Here is an 18786-nt window from a genome sequence, read left to right on the forward strand (position 1 = left end):
GCATTGAGAGAGAGACCCGTGAGCACCATTCGCTTCTGATCACAAATATATGAGATCAGGGCTTTCATGTATGAATCATTCGACGACTCAGTCATGCACCCACGCCTCTTCTAAAACTAAGAAGTGCACGACTTCAGTTAAATGTTTTAACTTAAAAGAAAGGAAAAAGTGGAAGAATATAAAAATCGGCAGAAAAGTCGCTAATCGTATTTTACAAAATTTGTCGCCGAGACTGATTCAAAATTCCCTAGATTTAGCGACTTATCGCTAAATATGGCAACAGTGCGTCTTAGGAAGTGAAGGCTCTATAAAGTCTAGGTAGATAGTATCGTTCGCCTTTTTTGTTCTTTCGTTACCGAGCTACCAGATGAGGAATCTATTTGCCACACCGTTAAACATTATCATGTCGTAGCTCCTATGATAATAAATCAAACGCACTGCAATTCAGCAAATAATTGAGCGGCATATAACGTCTTCATGTGCTTTCTGCGAACGCCAACGAAAGAGCCAAAATGGCGGGCGATTATATTAAGTATTTATCGAACCTTAGGAAATTCATAACGTCTTCATCAGCGAATCACAAGACGCACACGTTTAAATGTAGCCGACCTGCAACGTGATTGGCTGCCGGAAATCAGAGCGACGGGACTAATAATTCGGCACCCTCACCAAGTAGACAAAATTTTTCAATGTAATTGATTAACGTAAATGAAAAAAAATCGTGTTTTTTTACAACAGCTCGAAGGCCAGCTCACGCAAGGGTGAGATCTGGTCATCTATCCTTGTCGATATATAACTTTCACAAGTATAGTCGCGTACAGTCAAATAGGAGATTAGTTGTATTATGGGGAATGAAACAATAATCACCAATTAGGAACAGGATTCTTTGTTCATAAAATAATAAAATCAGCAGTAAAAAAAGTCGAATTTATCAGTGACAGGTTATCAGCAAGTGTACGTCCTCTTGCAGTTCTGTTACAACATGCTGTTCACTTTTAGACGCTTCCATCTTGCACCATACGCTTTTCTTTTAATATTTATTCGGAGCAACAATGATAGATATAATCGTAAAAACCACTCCTACTAATACAAAGTCTATAACCATTGTTGCCAACACCCTTAAAGCCAATTTCGACTGATATTCCTATTGCACATTGTAAACATCTACCAACTTTCATTTGAACTAATCAAATAATTATACGCAATGTTTTAAAGTGACTATTACACTCTTACTACGTCATACTACTTTTGACCAATAAAACGGTACTAAAGGACGTATTTCAACCAATCATGGCTGCTTATCGCACAATTTTATCGCGTCCCTAGCATTTGTTTAATTTTATCGCGTCCCTAGCATTTGTTTAATTTTATGGCGTCCCTGGCATTTGTTTAATTTTATCGCGTCCCTAGCATTTGTTTCTTTGTTTGCCAACATTTGAAACTGCGCTGGTCTGGACGTTAAAAAAATATATATATAATTACAAACCACTCCAGTCGATTCACAGCAGTTTTAAATATAACTCGCATTGGCATTCAAGAACAAGAATTAATAAAGATCACTGATCATACCTATGCATCTTCTGAAATCCGATTTACAAATAAATGAAGAGCACCATTCGGAAATCCTGAATAAGTTGAATACACCATGTAGGCCTAAATCAACGAGTTCCACTTCTATTACGCACACGTCCAATATAACATCAATTGATTCAAATTTGAAAATTGTACATTCAATAATTATTCCTTTTAAAATTATTCATTCGGAAATCCTGAATAAGTTGAATACACCATGTAGGCCTAAATCAACGAGTTCACTTCTATTACGCACACGTCCAATATAACATCAATTGAACCACCAACCACATTCAAATTTGAAAATTATACATTCAATAATTATTCCTTTTAAAATTATTCATGTTTATTTTTTATGTCATCGTCGTTAATTAAAACTTTTCTAACACTTGTGTATATTAGTTAGGTTATGTTATAGCTTCTGCTATATGATATTATGGATAGTCACGTATCAGAGATTGTTTAATATTAAGATTTATTGAAAATCATCTGTCAAGTGACGTTGATTACTGGGATTCGGATAAATGAAGTGGAATGTTGCATTTTAATAAAAATGAAACTGAATCAACAAAAACTTCTCGACGCGAAGGCATTGCTCACTACTGCCATCTGGCATGCATCTAGCTTAATATTTGTAATGTTGAGATGGTACAATAATACATTTGAAGACAGTTGTATTTTCGTAAGTCAATTAATATTTTATTGTATTGGAGCACTTCGTTACTTCTAATCTTTATATACTTTCTTCTAATCGTGTAATAGTCAATTAAATCCCACTCGAGTTTTGATTTTCTCTAGATAAATCAAAACGTCTAGTGAGATTACTGTTGATATTACGTTATAGGATTTGAAAGTTGTGCTAAGTGTTACGTTAATTGTTATCTTTATATGAAAATTAAAGTGCATAATTATGAACGTTTATAATCCTGTTCAGTGGTTATACTCGTTTCCGTCATAACCCTCACGAATGACACAGAAGATTAACTTTATCAGCAAATGAATTGTGGTTAAGTTATAACATGACAAAATTGTCTTTTTGTCGTCATCTTTTCTTAACCTATTTTTTATTGTATTTATTAATTTTATAAGGAGTATTGTATTATTTCCAGTTTTTATCGAAGTACATTTTATTATCAGCTAATGTGCATTAATTTGTTATTAATATTATAAATCTATTTTTGATATATTCTACCGTAATAGATGTTGTCCATAATGGGTTCAGATTTCACTTCTCATTCAGGATGTCGGAATTTCCAAAATGTCACACATGTGAGTTCATTTTGTATGGTTTAATTTTGTTGGGCTTAAAAATTTTAATTTTTTGTTTTCCTATAATTTTTAATATTTAATTATATTGGTCTGAAAACCCACAATACCATATTATAAATGTAATTTACTGATTTTAACATCTTATTGTTTGCGCAAATTACGTGTTTAGTTTCAAAAGGGTGTTATTTTATATCTCAGGATGAAATTTTTGTAGACCTATATCGAACTCTTGAAATTTTGTTAGTAAATGTTCCTGTTTATAATATCTCTTATGAATAGAACATTACCACATTTTCATCCGGGTTAAATAATGTGATTAATTTCTGAATATATTCACAGTTATACGGCAATTAAGTAAATAATTATTTATTACTGTTTGTCAACAAAAATTAAATATAACTGATATTAATGTACAGTACATTATAGCAGAATAGTTCTGCAACAACTTCAATGTAATCTTCCACCGTCTCCTGTCTTAAGAGTTACAGTTATTAATTTGAGACGTAATTTGTATACTTTTAAGCTATATATCTTTTTTAACTGACAAATATTTCGATTGAAAGAATGATGTATAATAATAATAATAATAATAATAATAATAATAATAATAATAATAATAATAATAATAATAATCAATTCCCCTGGTACGAACATTCTTTGAAACTTGTACTGAGGCGTAGAGATGGGAACGATATATCGGTTTTTACGAAATACCGATATTTTCGTTTCGATATATCGATATATTGATATCGAAATTTTTATTCAATATATCGTATAATATATCGGTTTTCTCATAAATTTATCGGTTTTTTGTATATATATATTTTTTTTGTGGAATTATTGTGAACAGCAAAATCTACACTAGTTAACTCCGATAATTCCCTGAGAGATGGCTTTAATGAAAGTGGGCAGTTACATAATTGTGAAACCTTGAAATATCAAATCCAGTCAATGCCTTTCTCTGATTGGCTGGTCTGGAATGCGAATTCAAACTGTTTAATATGCAGTACCAAATTCAGAAGTCCCGCACCCTGGCGTCGTGGTCTAAGGCATCATGCCTAGGACTCGCGTTACGGAATGCGCGCTGGTTCGAATCCTCATGTGGGAAGAAATTTTCTCATGAAATTTCGGCCAGTGTATGGGACCGGTGCCCACCCAGCAACGTGATGTACTTGGGAGCTACGATAGATAGCAAAAATCCGGTTTCACAAAACAGCTATAACGGCTGGAGGGATCATCGTGCTAACCACACGATACTTCCATTCTGTTTGGATGATCGTCCACCTCTGCTTCGGCATGTGGACGTGAGGCCAGCAGCCGGCTCGTCCGTCTTGGCCCTTCATGAGCTGTAGCGCCATGGATTTACTTTACTTTACCAAATTCAAAATGCAACGTATCCGAACGTGAGACTGAGACGGGAGGTTTATATACTACTTCTCCAAGACAACAGCAACTGCCACTCTGAAAAGGAACCGTCTGACTTCAAAACTTTTATTTCTATGTCTTAAAATGTAAAGAGAAACAAGGATATAATATTGATTTGAGATTCGTTTACGGCAAGGATTGCTATCCACAACCTAGTACTGACATTGTTTTCTTATTACATATTTTAGCAGGTACATAAAAATTCTATCATCATCATCATCATCATCATCATCATCATCATCATCTGCGGACTCTGAAGAAGGAACTAAGAAGAGATTAGTGAAGTGCTTTGTGTGGAGTGTAGCATTTTATGGGGCAGAATAATGGACATTACTACGAAGTGAAAAGAAGCGAATAGAAGCATTTGGAATGTGGATATTGAGAAGGATGGAGCGTGTGAAATGGACAGACACAGTAAGAAAAGAAGCTGTGTTGGAAATAGTGGATGAAGAAAGAATAATGCTGAAACTTATCAGAAAGCGGAAAAGGAATTGGCTGGGTGACTGTCTGAGAAGAAACTACCTACTTAAGGATGCACTAGAAGGAATGGTGAACGGCAGAAGAGTTTGAGGCAGAAGAAGATATCAGATGATAGACGACATTAAGATATATGGATCATATGCGGAGACAATGATGAACGCAGAAAGTAGGAAAAACTGGAGAATGCTGGATTTGCAGTGAAAGATCTGCTCTTGAGCAGAATACTATGAATGTATATGTATATATATATGTATATATATATAAAATAATAATAATAATAGTAATAAAGAGGAAAGCAGAAAATATGACAGCCTGGAGAATGCTGGGTTTGGAGTGAAAGACCTGCCCTTGGGCAGAACACTACGAATGAATGATTGAATGAATGAATGAATGAATGAATGAATGAATGAATGAATGTTTCAATATCAAATATTGACCCATATAGAGTTCACTTAACACTTTCCCATTGTATCATTTAAACTCATCTTACCTCCTACATAATTTTGATTTAGGTTAGGAACTACACAATAATTATGGTATTGAAAATGTATTGTTTCTCGTTCCAATTTTACATTTAATCTTTTGACTGTTACGTTAATTTCAATACTAATAAGGAATAGACTATTAAAATGTAAGTTTATTGTAATAAATGTACACCTGCAAATGTAATTGCTAATTACACACATATATATATATATAATTAATTTGCTAACAAAATAGCGATATATCGAATCGTTTCGATATACCGATATATTTTCTGCAATATATATCGTTTATCGAAATTAAGTTTGCAATATATTGCAATATCAATATATCGGTAGGTATTTAAATTATTTCCACCATCTCTACTTACGCTGTTCAGCTTGATTGACTGTAAGTTATTGCAGCTTGATTTGCGTGCATCGCCGCTATATATCCATTCTTAAACAAGTCTGCTCGTTACACTGAAAGCAGCTTTATTTTTTGAGTAATTTTTTCCGAAAGAAGTTCCTTCTACATAATTGTTGTGAACAAGATTCATCCAATAATTTTGAATAAATGTTTCTGCACAAACAGACAAGCTAAGTTATTGTCAAAACACATCACTTTGGTACGTTATAAGTAAGAAAATGTATTTTCCTGAAAATCTCTAAATGGCCTTCTCCAGCTTCACGATATCTTTCCTTTATGCTTCGCATAATAAGAGAAAAACTGCGAACACAAGACGTACAAAACGACTCCCGCGAGAACGGACGTAAATCTTCACAGCCCTCGAACAAAATAGAACCCGCATCCGATCGTCAATATCTTTTTCGCTTATTCGTAGAAGAGGGATAATTCAATATTTAATGTGCTCAAAATTGTAACTCTTCTCATTTTCATCGCCTGTATCTTTTAATCATGTACAGTCCTACTTGGCTACGGAGGCTACTTCGATCAGCTCCTTTATTGCGGTAGGATTACCAGAATCTTGACCAAAGACGGGCCATTTTAATTTAGTTGCACAGATGTCTTTATTTGCATTTATGTATATAATTTATTTGTTACTTATTAATTTCCATAATTTTATAAATAATTACTAATCACTCACTTCAATAGATTATACAAACCCAGAAATAAAATTCCGGCCATCTGAATTTTCCAAGTTTCAGTTATACTGCGCATGCTCAGTACTCTGTACAACCGAGCCCATTCCATTCTGTTATACAGGGACATCATTTTATTTTTACTTCAATTTTTATTGTACCTGAGTTTTTGAATGTACTTCACTCTCACCTCCTCTACTGATGAAGTTCAACCGTCATCCACACAGAACCAAGACTGCATATAGTCATAGTAGCCTTACGGTCATAGTAAACAGTACGTTCCAGAAATATGTTCCGTTTTCCAGTGACGAAAGAGGTTTCAATATTGAATCATTTTCGCACAGGTACTATCGTCCATTTGCCTACGTCGTATCCCAGTTTTCCCCACCAGCTTTTATTTCCCAGCTAGTGGCTGGGTTGTCTTAGCTCCTTTCTCAGAACATTAATTTCTGTTAGGAATTGGACGTCTACGTAATATTATACAACTGTTTAAAATAGCTTAAATAAAAGGGCCTTGTTAAGCGATTAACTGTCACGTGATTTCCTTCCTTTCTAGACCCTACGACATAACCTCTTGGACGGACAGTAGATAGTATGTCTGAGTAATTTTATCTTTTCGGATCGGGCAGAAGTGGAGATTGAATTTACAGTACGTAAGGTACTCTTTTTATAGAGTAGGTAAGGAATTATTCATATTATGATTATTTTTCAATTTAACTTCATTCTCTATATTGTACGCTAATGTGCTGTAGACAGTATAATATACACTATATAATGAATATGTTCATTCATTCATTCATTTATTTTATTCCATAGATCTTACATGAGCAATGAAGCTTTAAGATGTGGAACATGTCAACATTTTACAATATTACAATTACAATTTTTACAAATTTTTATAGTTTTACAAATTAGTAATTTTCTACAATTTTTACAATGTTGTACAATTTTTTTTACATTTTGGCGAGATGTAGTGAGATGAAATGAGGTCCGAGGATTCGCCAAAATATTACCCGGCATTTGCCTTTTCGGTGGGGGAAACCTCGGAAAAACCCAACCAGGTAATCAAATCAAAGGGGGTAATCAATCAAAGGTGTTGATGCCAAGGACTCGCCATAGACCATCTGGCTTCAGTCCCACGGCTGTGGAAAACCTCGGAAGAAACCAAAGTCCAAAGGGAGATCCAACCCAAGCCCGAACGCAGCTCCGGAACAGCAGCCCAGCGAGTCTGCCGACTGAGCTACATCGATGGCTCTACTAAAAGTATACAATACATAGCCAATCAGATTATTAAATTTACAAACGCAAACGATCATTCATAAGTTGAGCTATATTATAATACAAAACAATTTAATTAAATTTAAGGTATAAACAATTCAACCAGTTGTGATATACAGAAATTGATAATACATATCATGCAAACTACTTCAAATTACAAACACAAACAATTTATCAGTAGAGCTATATAGATTACTATTCAATTTAAAGCATATATAATTCATCGGCCAAAACTATACAAATATATACAATACAAAGTAGCATACTTTCATTAAGCTATACAAATTTGTGCAATTAATATCAAGTAGATTAATTCAATTTATAATCATAAACAATTCATCAGTTGAGCTATACATATTACCATTCAATTTACAGTAGGTCTATATACAATTCATCAGTAGAGCTACACAGACTAGTAATCATTTTAAGAACATATACAATTCATCAGTCGCATGTAAAGTTCAGTTCGTGAGTAAAAACACTCATTGTTAATACTGTACTGTATTTTGATTAAACAAAAACGTAATGAAAATTATCAAACTCAAAAGCGCGATATTTCCTAGTTTACTTAAATGGATGAACTGCTTTTCTTCCCTCCTATACCTAGTAAAGTGATTTGTTTGTATTTTACGCCAGTGTCATCCAACTCCAGTCGTGGAACGGGGTAGCAAACGGCGTTGATCCAGAGGAATAGGCAAGTTAATATTAAAAATGTTAGTAAAAATAAAATGATGTCCCTGTACTATGGCCACTACGAATTAACTTCAGCAGATCACAAGTAGCAGTATTCCATAACCTACTGTGTTCTGCATGCAGTGAGTGGTGTTCTCAGGATTGCCATCAAAATATATCTCTCTATATACAGGGTGTAAGCGATATAACTGTACAGATTGAAGGGGCAATAGAATACATTAAAATAAATAAAAAAAACTATTACGCGTTTTGTAGTTAAGTGTATTGTGAATTGGAAATTTGAGTTGAAAGACTGTGTAGTTCGGCAGCAGCGCATCGCCAACTCATCCCCCATAGCAGCATTGTCATTAATTGCGGCAGTAGGATTGCCAGGCTTCCTAATGGCACGAATTAAGCATACGTATTAATATTGTTAATTAATTTACAAGAAAACCGTCCATTTCATTTAAAAACTGCAAATATTCCTAACCAGTTTCTCCAAAAACAAGAATTGTACGCATGTTAACAATGTTAATATTAAATATGATTTCTTTCTGAGAAAAGTATTCATTTGGGAGTAATATGGTATTACAGATTTTTGTTGTACTTTATCCATGGTATAAGCTATTACATCCAATCTGCATTGATTATTTACATTATCAATACATTTGAACCATAACCAAGAACTTCAACGGTTTTCTGTGGAGCTGTTCTTCTGCTGGGTTTCACTCATGTTGTTTTATTAACGGAATTTATAAATCAGAGTATTGTTGCTTAAAAGCTGCAATTAAATTAACAGTCTCTTATCATGAAGGCTATTTAAACGTATATTTTTTCGAACACATGACACTAAATACTTTTTAAATGTATGTAAAACTTGAATTCATCTATTATTATTATTATTATTATTATTATTATTATTAGAACGTTAATTGAACTTTACATTGAAATAATACACTGGCGCCATTATGCCCCATACATACTTAAAACCTCTCGGGACCGCCGGCCGGGGTAGCTCAGTCGGCTGAGGCGCTTCCCTGCTAATCCTGTTTTTTCTGAAGTTTTCCCCAACTGTAAGGCGAATGTCAGATAATTTACGGCGAATCTTTGGTCTTATCTCGCCAAATATCATCTCGCTATCACCAATCCCATCGACGCTAAATAACCTCGTTGATACAGCGTTGTTAAATAACCATGTAAAAACACTGGGTTTGATATTGATATGATAAATCGGAATAATTTTTCTAACATAAAGTAATAACGAAAAGTTATTTTCCTCTGATAAAGCTGACTGAATTTAATAGTATAGTTCTTTCTGTCCTTATATTCCTCTTTTTTTTTTCCTCCAGTGAAAAGAATTTGATCTAATCTCACTCGTCAGCATGGTGCACAATCACCGTTTAAAACAATAGTGATTAATAATTGTTTATCCACATGTCTGCTTTTCTCATTTAATTATTTCTATTACCTAGATTATTCAAATGTAACTACTACAGTCAACTGCCTCCCGAGAGCGTCACTTCTACTTGATTATTGAGTTTCTCTACAGAGGTTAACCCAATTCCTATCCTCGCCCTAGAGAGCAGTGAAGTGTGTAATGTTGTTTAAAATATTGTCGCTTTAGCTATTAAAACGGCTATGAATTTCAGAGTAATTTTCATAAAACGTCATAGTCATATTATGATGTACTGTATATACATCGTTATTTTTATGTGATCGAATTTGTAGTCACTTTGATATAATAAAAATCTTAATAACGAAGCCAACTGTAAATATGACTTCGTTGAATATTACTTCCATCGCAATTAATTCTGAGGTTTTTTGTAGTATATTTGTAAAAGAATTTTATTGTAAACATGTATTATCACCTTCGTATATACTGTGATGCAACCACACTAATAGAAATTTAAAACTGATATCACGGTAAGTAAGGAGATAAGAAAGACATAGCTAAAACAATAATAGGCCAAAGGTCAGGCCTTCATTCCCTGGGCCTGTGCATAGAACTAGAACTTTCCAAAATGATTAAACATCATCATAAAATAGTTCCCTTAAACAGTAAAATAGTCTATAATTATGTTTGCATTATATCAATACAAATAAAAAATTGGTAACATTTTTTTAAAATTACGATTGCGTTTTCGTATACCGGTAAATTATCTCTATATTTGGCCAATTTATATACAGTACTTAACAAAAGTTTAAGACCATGAGCAAATTTCATATAATTATTTTCTGGTCCTATATTTTTGTTTCTATTTCCCTCATGAATATTTTGTCAATTATTTGGACTGTGAGATATCTATCGACGCAAAGAAAGTAAAATTATGACATTTAGTTTTCGAGTTATGATTTTTATGAAATATTTTGTTACTGTAAAAAATGTTACATTTATAATTACGGAATACTTTATTCATGCTAAACCAACATGTTTATTGTAGTGATGATTTTTTTCAAGCAATTTGAGAAGTGTGAGAACACATTGGTACCCGAAAGAAAAATTTTTAAAATTTTATTTTCGTTTTATAATTTTTTGCATATTTTTTTAAAATAATCAAAATAATAGTAGAAATAACGTTAAGTAAAGGCATTCATAGCTTCACTGTGGAATAAGCTAACGTAACCGGACCTACGCCAATCGAAAGTAAGAAATCACGTACTTTCGATTGGCGTAGGTCCGGTTACGTTAGCTTATTCCACAGTGAAGCTATGAATGCCTTTACTTAACGTTATTTCTACTATTATTTTCCTTATTTTGGAAAAATATGCAAAAAATTATAAAACGAAAATAAAATTTTTTAAATTTTTCTTTCTGGTGCCAATGTGTTCTCACACTTCTCAAATTGCTTGAAAAAAATCATCACTACAATAAACATGTTGGTTTAGCATGAATAAATTATTCCGTAATTATAAATGTAGCATTTTTTACAGTAACAAAATATTTCATTAAAATCATAACTCGAAAACTAAATGTCATAATTTTACTTTCTTTGCGTCGATAGATGTCTCACAGTCCAAATAATTGACGAAATATTCATGAAGGATATAGAAACAAAAATATAGGACCAGGAAATAATTATATGAAATTTGCTCATGGTCTTAAACTTTTGTTAAGTACTGTATTCATAAAATACTAAAAACATAAGTTATCTTGTATAGCATTCATTTATAACACCAAAGAATCTGTAACCGGCACAGCAAGAAAGTAAGGGAAACTTTCTCTTCTCGAAATTTTGTAGTTTTCTTCAATGGAAAAGCGAGAAGCGGAGTGAGAAAAGTAGCCTACAGACTTGGAGCTCACAAAATCTCCTTTGCGTGGACACGCAAATGTGTACTCTGTTTTATTCTCTCTATAAACTTCATTCATTCATTCATTCATTCAAGGAACTACAGCAGGTGAAGTGGATGCCTTAGAAAAGCGTCAAGCAGCTTGTAATCTAATTAAGGTCTGTTTCCAGTTGATTGGAAAATCAACGGAAAGGAGAGAAGAATCATTTTATTATGAAATTGACTTTCACTTTACTCGCATGATAAAGCAGTCATGAAAGGCTGTTGCTTTCAGTGTATGTATCTACTGTACAGCATTTAGGCCGACAGTACTGGCTTTTAGTTCCTAAATTTCAGGAGATGTAAATAATTGAACACGGCCAATTGATAAAAATTACAATAGAGCTTTCTGCATGTTGTGTGTCTGAAAGTACGCTTTGTTCAATTATTATTTGTTCGTCCATGTTTTTATTTTCAAATGCACATGAGTCTACAAAGGAGCCTGGAATCGATCAGTGCGTCAAAGGATTTTGTTTTTCCTATGGAATGTGTATATTGTAAATTGCTTTATTACCAAGCACAATAAAATTAAAGCTGACATGTTGTATTGATGGTGATTTTTGTGGGGACGATGGCGGTAACAACACTAACAATAGATGATTGCACCATATACGTATTTTGATTGGGGTTGTGCAGTAGTCAGACAGTTCATTTCAGAATCTGTGCGTCTTTATGGAAAAGGCGTAGTGTCGTAGTATTTAACGTAATAATAATAATAATAATAATAATAATAATAATAATAATAATAATAATAATAATAATAATAATAATAATAATAATAATAATAAAAAACTGCCCCCCATTGAGGGTAGCCCTTACGGACTCAGTATATCCTCAAAAAAAAATTATTAGGCCTATACATATGTAAACATAGATATTAAATTTTAAAAAACGGAAACAAAGAAACGGGAGTGAAAAATTACAATTGCTATTAATGTGGCACCATGTGATTAATTAGGATTTGGCAGGATTTTTTTAACACAATTATCACGATGCCATCGCTCAGAGATGTTGGCAGAGAAAACTGCCGTCGAAATTCTTCGAAAAAAGCTGGTATAGTCTCTCGAGCACCTATGAGCAAGCCGAATACCTCAACGTGAATTAAGGCATATTTCAGCTTGAAATAGTTGACTGTAGGCCCATAGATCGACTCCTTCTCAAGGTGGACCCCGGCTGACCGATGACATTCTACTTCAAAACGTATCGTGGGGTCCACAATGATGCCCTATTTAGTGTCAGCATTGTACGCTAAAATATCTACTCGTCTCGTTGACCCATTTTCAGCTAGACAGATTTCTTCTTCTACTATCCAGCCCTTATTTCTTAATGCGGCAGCAATTTTGGATCTTACAAGATGATGCCTAGAGTTCCTCAAGAGCAATCCCTGTTCACAGAATCCCAAGACGTGTGCTAAAGTTTCAATCTGTTCAATTTGTCATCCTGGACTTGCAACAGAAGCAAATCAAGATCATGTGTATGTGTAGTTTTGTCTTCGATTATAGCTTGCTTAAATGATCGCGGAAGTGTGAACTACAGGCAGTGTCCTTTGTTTATCCATCCAATCCCATTATTAATTTACGATTGTGAATACCTTCTGCTTTTGTTAAATTTGTATGCATTACAATTTTAGTATCTTTATATAAACTTTTAACTAAATGTTTCTCTTGAAGACAAATATAACCTGAAACATGATCGCTTCTTGCTCACATCCAGACATGCTATGCGCTCTTATTTAAGCTGATTTAAGTTCTTACATCTAATTAATGATAAGTTACAAATAAAATGCCGTACAAGAACGAAGTACATTATGAATAAAATTGTTGTGAATTTACTTTATAAGAAAAATAGGTACGAGTTAAAGAAATCTGAACTGAAGACGTTTGAGACCAACTCTGCTGCTGCCCCGGCGTCGCACAGCATTTGGCTGGGAGTGTAGGGCCTACCCGTAGTTATCGGAGCACCTTAAGACTGCACGCGAGCTAATTTATCGCCGGGAGAAATAAAGTTCAGTGGCTGCAAGGCTATCCTTTAACCTTGAATCGTAAACTCTATGCCGTTAATTCCTGTTGATAAGGTTTCTTTGTGTAGAGTAATAATCTATAATGGAGACTTGCGAGAGTTGTTACCAAGTCAACTCCGTACGAAACTATGTGCTGTTGGCACTTGGTGCTTACCAACGCTTACCATATAACAGAGAAATTAGAAAACGACACAGGCAATCATGGAAAGAGTTTATATCTTTTTTAGAAACTGACATTTATAAAATGAAACCCAATACATATAAAATTTTAAAATACATGAACAGAGACATAAAGGAATCCGCCAAGATAAACCCTTGCCCCAAAATAGAAACATTCCTAGACTTTTACAAAAACTTATGGAACAATCCTACTTTTGATTCAAAATTCTGGGACACAAAAAACCCAGATGAACAATGCATTACAAAAGAAGAACTACAAGAAGCATTAAAGAAGACGAAAAATAGTAAATCACCTGGAGAAGATAACCTAAATTCAGAATTGTATAAATATGCAGGAGATCTATTTCAAGAAAGATTACTAAGATTTCTAAACAGAATATATCTGACTGCCACTTTACCGGAAGAATGGAAAAATAGTGTAATTATTCCCATATATAAAACAGGAGATAAACAGAATGTTGAAAACTATAGAGGGATTAGTATCCTCAACACATGTTATAAGATATTTAGTAGGATTTTAAATGAAAAATTAAAAAAAACATGCTGAAACTTTCCTTCTGGAGTGTCAAAATGGCTTTAGAAAAGGAAGATCATGTGTAGATCCATTATTTAGTATCAAACTATTGTTGGAAAAAAGAAGAGAATTTAATTTAGAAACCCATATAGCTTTTATTGATTTTGTGAAAGCTTTTGATAAAGTCCGAAGAGACCTTTTATTCGACATATTACAAGAAAAAAATATTCCAAATTTGCTATTCCAAAATATAATAGAAATCTACACGGACAGCAAAATAAGTGTCAAAATAAATAACTGTATATCCGAAAGAAAATTAGTTAATAATGGAGTTCGACAAGGTTGTCCACTATCACCAACTTTATTTAATATTTATATAAATGAAATTATTTTAAAATGGAACCAAATCTACACATCAGGAATCAAAATAACCAGTGCTCTAACATTAAATACCTTACTCTATGCCGATGATCAAGTCATAATTTCCAATTCAGAGGATAATTTACAAAGAGGATTGTATACATTAAATGAAATATTAAAAGATTTTGGGATGGAAATTTCAGCACAAAAATCAAAAGTAATGGCATTTTTAGGACAAGACCCAGTGAGAAGTAAGATAATACACAATAACCAATGCCTCGAACAAGTGCAAAATTTCAATTATCTGGGTTGTGAAATATCTTATCAAAATTAAAAAGATGTGAACAAGAAAATTACCAAATTTACACAAATTCTAGGAATAATAAGCAATACATTAAAAGCTAAATTAGTACAAAAATCTACAAGAGTAAAAATATATAATACACTAGCATTACCCACCCTTCTATACGGAAGCGAGATTAGGACATTAAGGAAAAAAAACATGAACAGAATCAAAGCAACGGAAATGAAATTTTTCAGGAGAACAGCAGGATATACTCTTTTAGACCGAAAAAGGAATGAAGAAATTTTAGAACAATTAGAAGTAGAGTCAGTAGAAGAAAAAATCACCAGATACAAATTCAATTGGCTAGATCATGTAAGAAGAATGGAAAATTCAAGAATCCCAAAAATTATGATGCAATATAAACCTAGAGGACATCGTCGACCAGGAAGACCGTTAAGAAGACTGCTAGATGGGGCCGAAACAGGTCTACAGAGGCCTAATTCGTGAAGGATGATGATGATGATGATGATGATGTAAATTTTTATACTAGACAACAATAATGTAGTTTTATTCTTAACAATATCTCTTCACTTTCTACAATTTAATTTCACTCCCGTCAACAATAGGATTTGCTCTCCGCACAGCAACACAGCGTTCGTTATTGCACTCCACAAACGACAGTGACAATTTACTTGGACTGTTACGAACAACAATGAACTGTTAATCTTAACTAATATTCACAAAGCACTATTTACAACACAGAACTGTCAGTTCTCAGTTCACAGTTCTTCTAGCTCAGTCACTCAAGTTCACAGAATCTCGAACCCGAGACCTTCAGAGACGATCCGCTAAACTTCGAACTCAGGTCCCCCAAGTGCGGTCCACTGCACTCGAACTCCGGGCTTCAGTTACGGACACAACTCAAGTCGCGCTCTGGTCTCGAAGCTGGCTTCACCGCTACACAAGACTAACTCGCTTACTGTCCAAATCTGCTTGTAACAACACTGGCTTACTGACTGACTTTTCTGCTCACCCGCGTCTCGTAATTCATACCCACACGATAGTTGTGAGAAAGCACGAGTTCTGGATATTTCCAAGCGTCACTCGAACAATCCGGACCCCTCTCCTCTCTGCCGCGGTCGCTCTCTCCCCACTCCACTCTACTCCCTAAGCCACAGCACATGCCACAGGAAGCAGATGCGCGCGCAACCTCCGCGCCGGCCGACCTTGCACTTCCTTCTGCTGGTCGTGAGTTCGAATCTCACGTTGCTATCACAATAATAATAATAATAATAATAATAATAATAATAATAATAATAATAATAATAATAATCCTCACAGCTATCGTCGCTGCCGTAGATTATTCAACCGCTCACAGAAAGGAATAACATTGTGTACAATTAATTAAATAATAAAAATGGTATATTATTATGATATACATCACTATATATTTCCGTTCAGATATTCTGCGTCATCATGTGATGAAAGATGAGTGCAACGGAGAAAAATTCTCTCCGGCATGCTACCGGGATTTGAACCCGGGTTTTCAGCTCTACGGGCTGGTGCTATATCCACTAAGCCACACCGGATTCCCATCCCGATGTCGGATCGAATCCTCTCAGTTTAAGTTCCACCTCTTGGGTTCCCTCTAGTGGCCTACCCTCATGCACTGCGTCATAGATGTATGACAGTGGGACCATGTCCACACATGTGCAGAGGTGCACTCGTTATGAGTGACTAAGTGGCCGGGATCCAACGGAATAAGCGCCATCTTAAATCACTAAGCGATTATTCGCATAGATGTACCGAAGTACATATGATATTTCCGTGCAGATATTCTGCGTCAACATATGATGAAAGATGAGTGGAACGGATAGTGGATAGAGCATCAGCACGTAGAGCTGAAAACCCGGGTTCAAATCCCGGTGCCGGAGAGAAATTTTCTAGGCCAGAAGATAATGGAGTTGGATACTAGTTCCTTTCTCCCTCCATTGCATACATCGTCGATTAGTTACAGATGATTAATGAAATGATACTAATGAAGGCGAAATGAGTCCGAGGTCCAACGCCGAAAGTTACCTAGCTATTCTACTTCAAGTGGTTAAGGGGAAAACCTCGGAAAAACCGCAACCAGGATTTGAACCCGTTTAACGGTCAGACAGGCTAACCATTACTACACAGCGGTGGACGAAGTTTTGCTTAATTTGTTGCCCTTTGAGTTGTCGATTTTTCCGCACATTCATTAACAAAGGAATCTGTCCTTTTCCAGTTTTCGGGTCAAATCATGTGTATTGTCGACTTTGATGGGTCTTGCCTCTCTCTAAACTTCGTCTTGAAGTGTCATTTGGTTTCAATGAAAGAGTGTGACCCAATAACACGCTATAAATGCAGTTCTTCAATGGAATACTTCATCTTTATTGTCTTTGATTTTAAAATTGTTTACTGACTGATATGATGGCATTACGTAGTCTGATCTTAAAAGTGTTTTGATCCTGTGTTGTAGCCCCAAATTTGTTAACTGATTTATCGGGTTTGGTTGTAGAAGAATCGCTGTGCAGTAGTGCTGGTTTTTCTGTCATCATCACTCCAGAATTGTACCTCTATCGCCGCATCGTCGTCAAACTTTGAGCAGCCTTGAACGTGAAAATTAACGGTTAATAATTGCCAGTAATATCACAGGCCTAATAAATATACGAGGCGTATCCAGAAAGTAAGTTTCCCGATTTTTTCCCCTTGAAAGTAAACGTAATTAGCCGTGTCAATTGCGCATGCGTAATAGATCTATGACGTATCAATCATATACCAGCCGGACAGGTCCCGCCTGGTGCCAGTAGCGTGGCAGCAGTGGTCCGAAATCGAAGCTCTTATTCCTTCTCCCGCCGCCTGCGAGGTTCGGTCGGTGATAAAGTTCTTTAATGCACAAAGCATTGCGCCAATTGAAATTCATCGGCAGCTCTGTCAGGTCTATGGGCCGAACATCATGAGTAAGCAGATGGTGCGTCGCTGGTGTAGGCAGTTTTCCGAAGGTCGTCAAAGTGTCCATGATGAAGAGCGCAGTGGGCGACCGTCCCTCATCAATGGCGGTCGTGTTGAGCTGGTGCGGTAGTGCACATGGAAAACCGTCGCTTCACGATTACGGAGCTGAGCAGCCATTTTCCGCATATATCGCGATCCTTGTTGCATGAGATTGTCACTAAGCACCTGCTGTTCAAAAAAATGTGTGCCAGGTGGGTGCCGAAAAACCTGACACTCGAACACAAAATGCAACGTTTAGGAGCAGCACTGACATTTCTGCAACGATGACGGCGACGAGTCCCTCGACAGGATCGTCACGGGCGATGAGACTTGGATTTCGCACTTCACCCCGGAAACCAAGCAGCAGTCAATGCATTGGCGGCATAGTGGATCTTCAGTCAGGACGAAATTCAAACAGACGCTGTCGGTACGAAAAGTGATGTGCACGGTGTTCTCTGACAGGAAGGGCATTCTGCTCATTGACTTCCTTCCAAGAGGTGAAACAGTGAACGCTGACCGTTACTGTGAAACACTGCGAAAATTGCGACGTGCCATTCAAAACAAGAGGCGTGGAATGCATACTGCAGGAGGGTTTTGTGCTCCTCCATGACAATGCTCGTCCACATACGGCTCGGCGCACAGCAGCTGTTTTGACGGAATTTGGCTGTGAGTTGTTTCATCATCCACACTACAGTCCTTACCTTGCTCCCAGCGATTTCCACGTTTTCTTGCACCTCAAGAAATTCCTGTCCTTCGGTGAGCGTTTTGGCAACGACGAAGAGCTGAAGACGTCTGTCACACGCTGGTTCCATTCACAGGCGGC

At 35.5% G+C, this 18786-nt stretch overlaps 1 protein-coding gene across 1 annotated transcript in view; it reads left to right on the forward strand.

Moving 5' to 3' along the window:
• Nucleotides 1-18786, forward strand: part of Dh44-R1 (Diuretic hormone 44 receptor 1) — a 1227197-nt gene that overhangs the window by 773287 nt on the left and 435124 nt on the right. The gene's annotated exons all lie outside the window — the stretch shown is intronic.

Source organism: Periplaneta americana, chromosome 13 (genome assembly GCF_040183065.1).
Source record: "Periplaneta americana isolate PAMFEO1 chromosome 13, P.americana_PAMFEO1_priV1, whole genome shotgun sequence".
NCBI lineage: Eukaryota > Metazoa > Arthropoda > Insecta > Blattodea > Blattidae > Periplaneta > Periplaneta americana.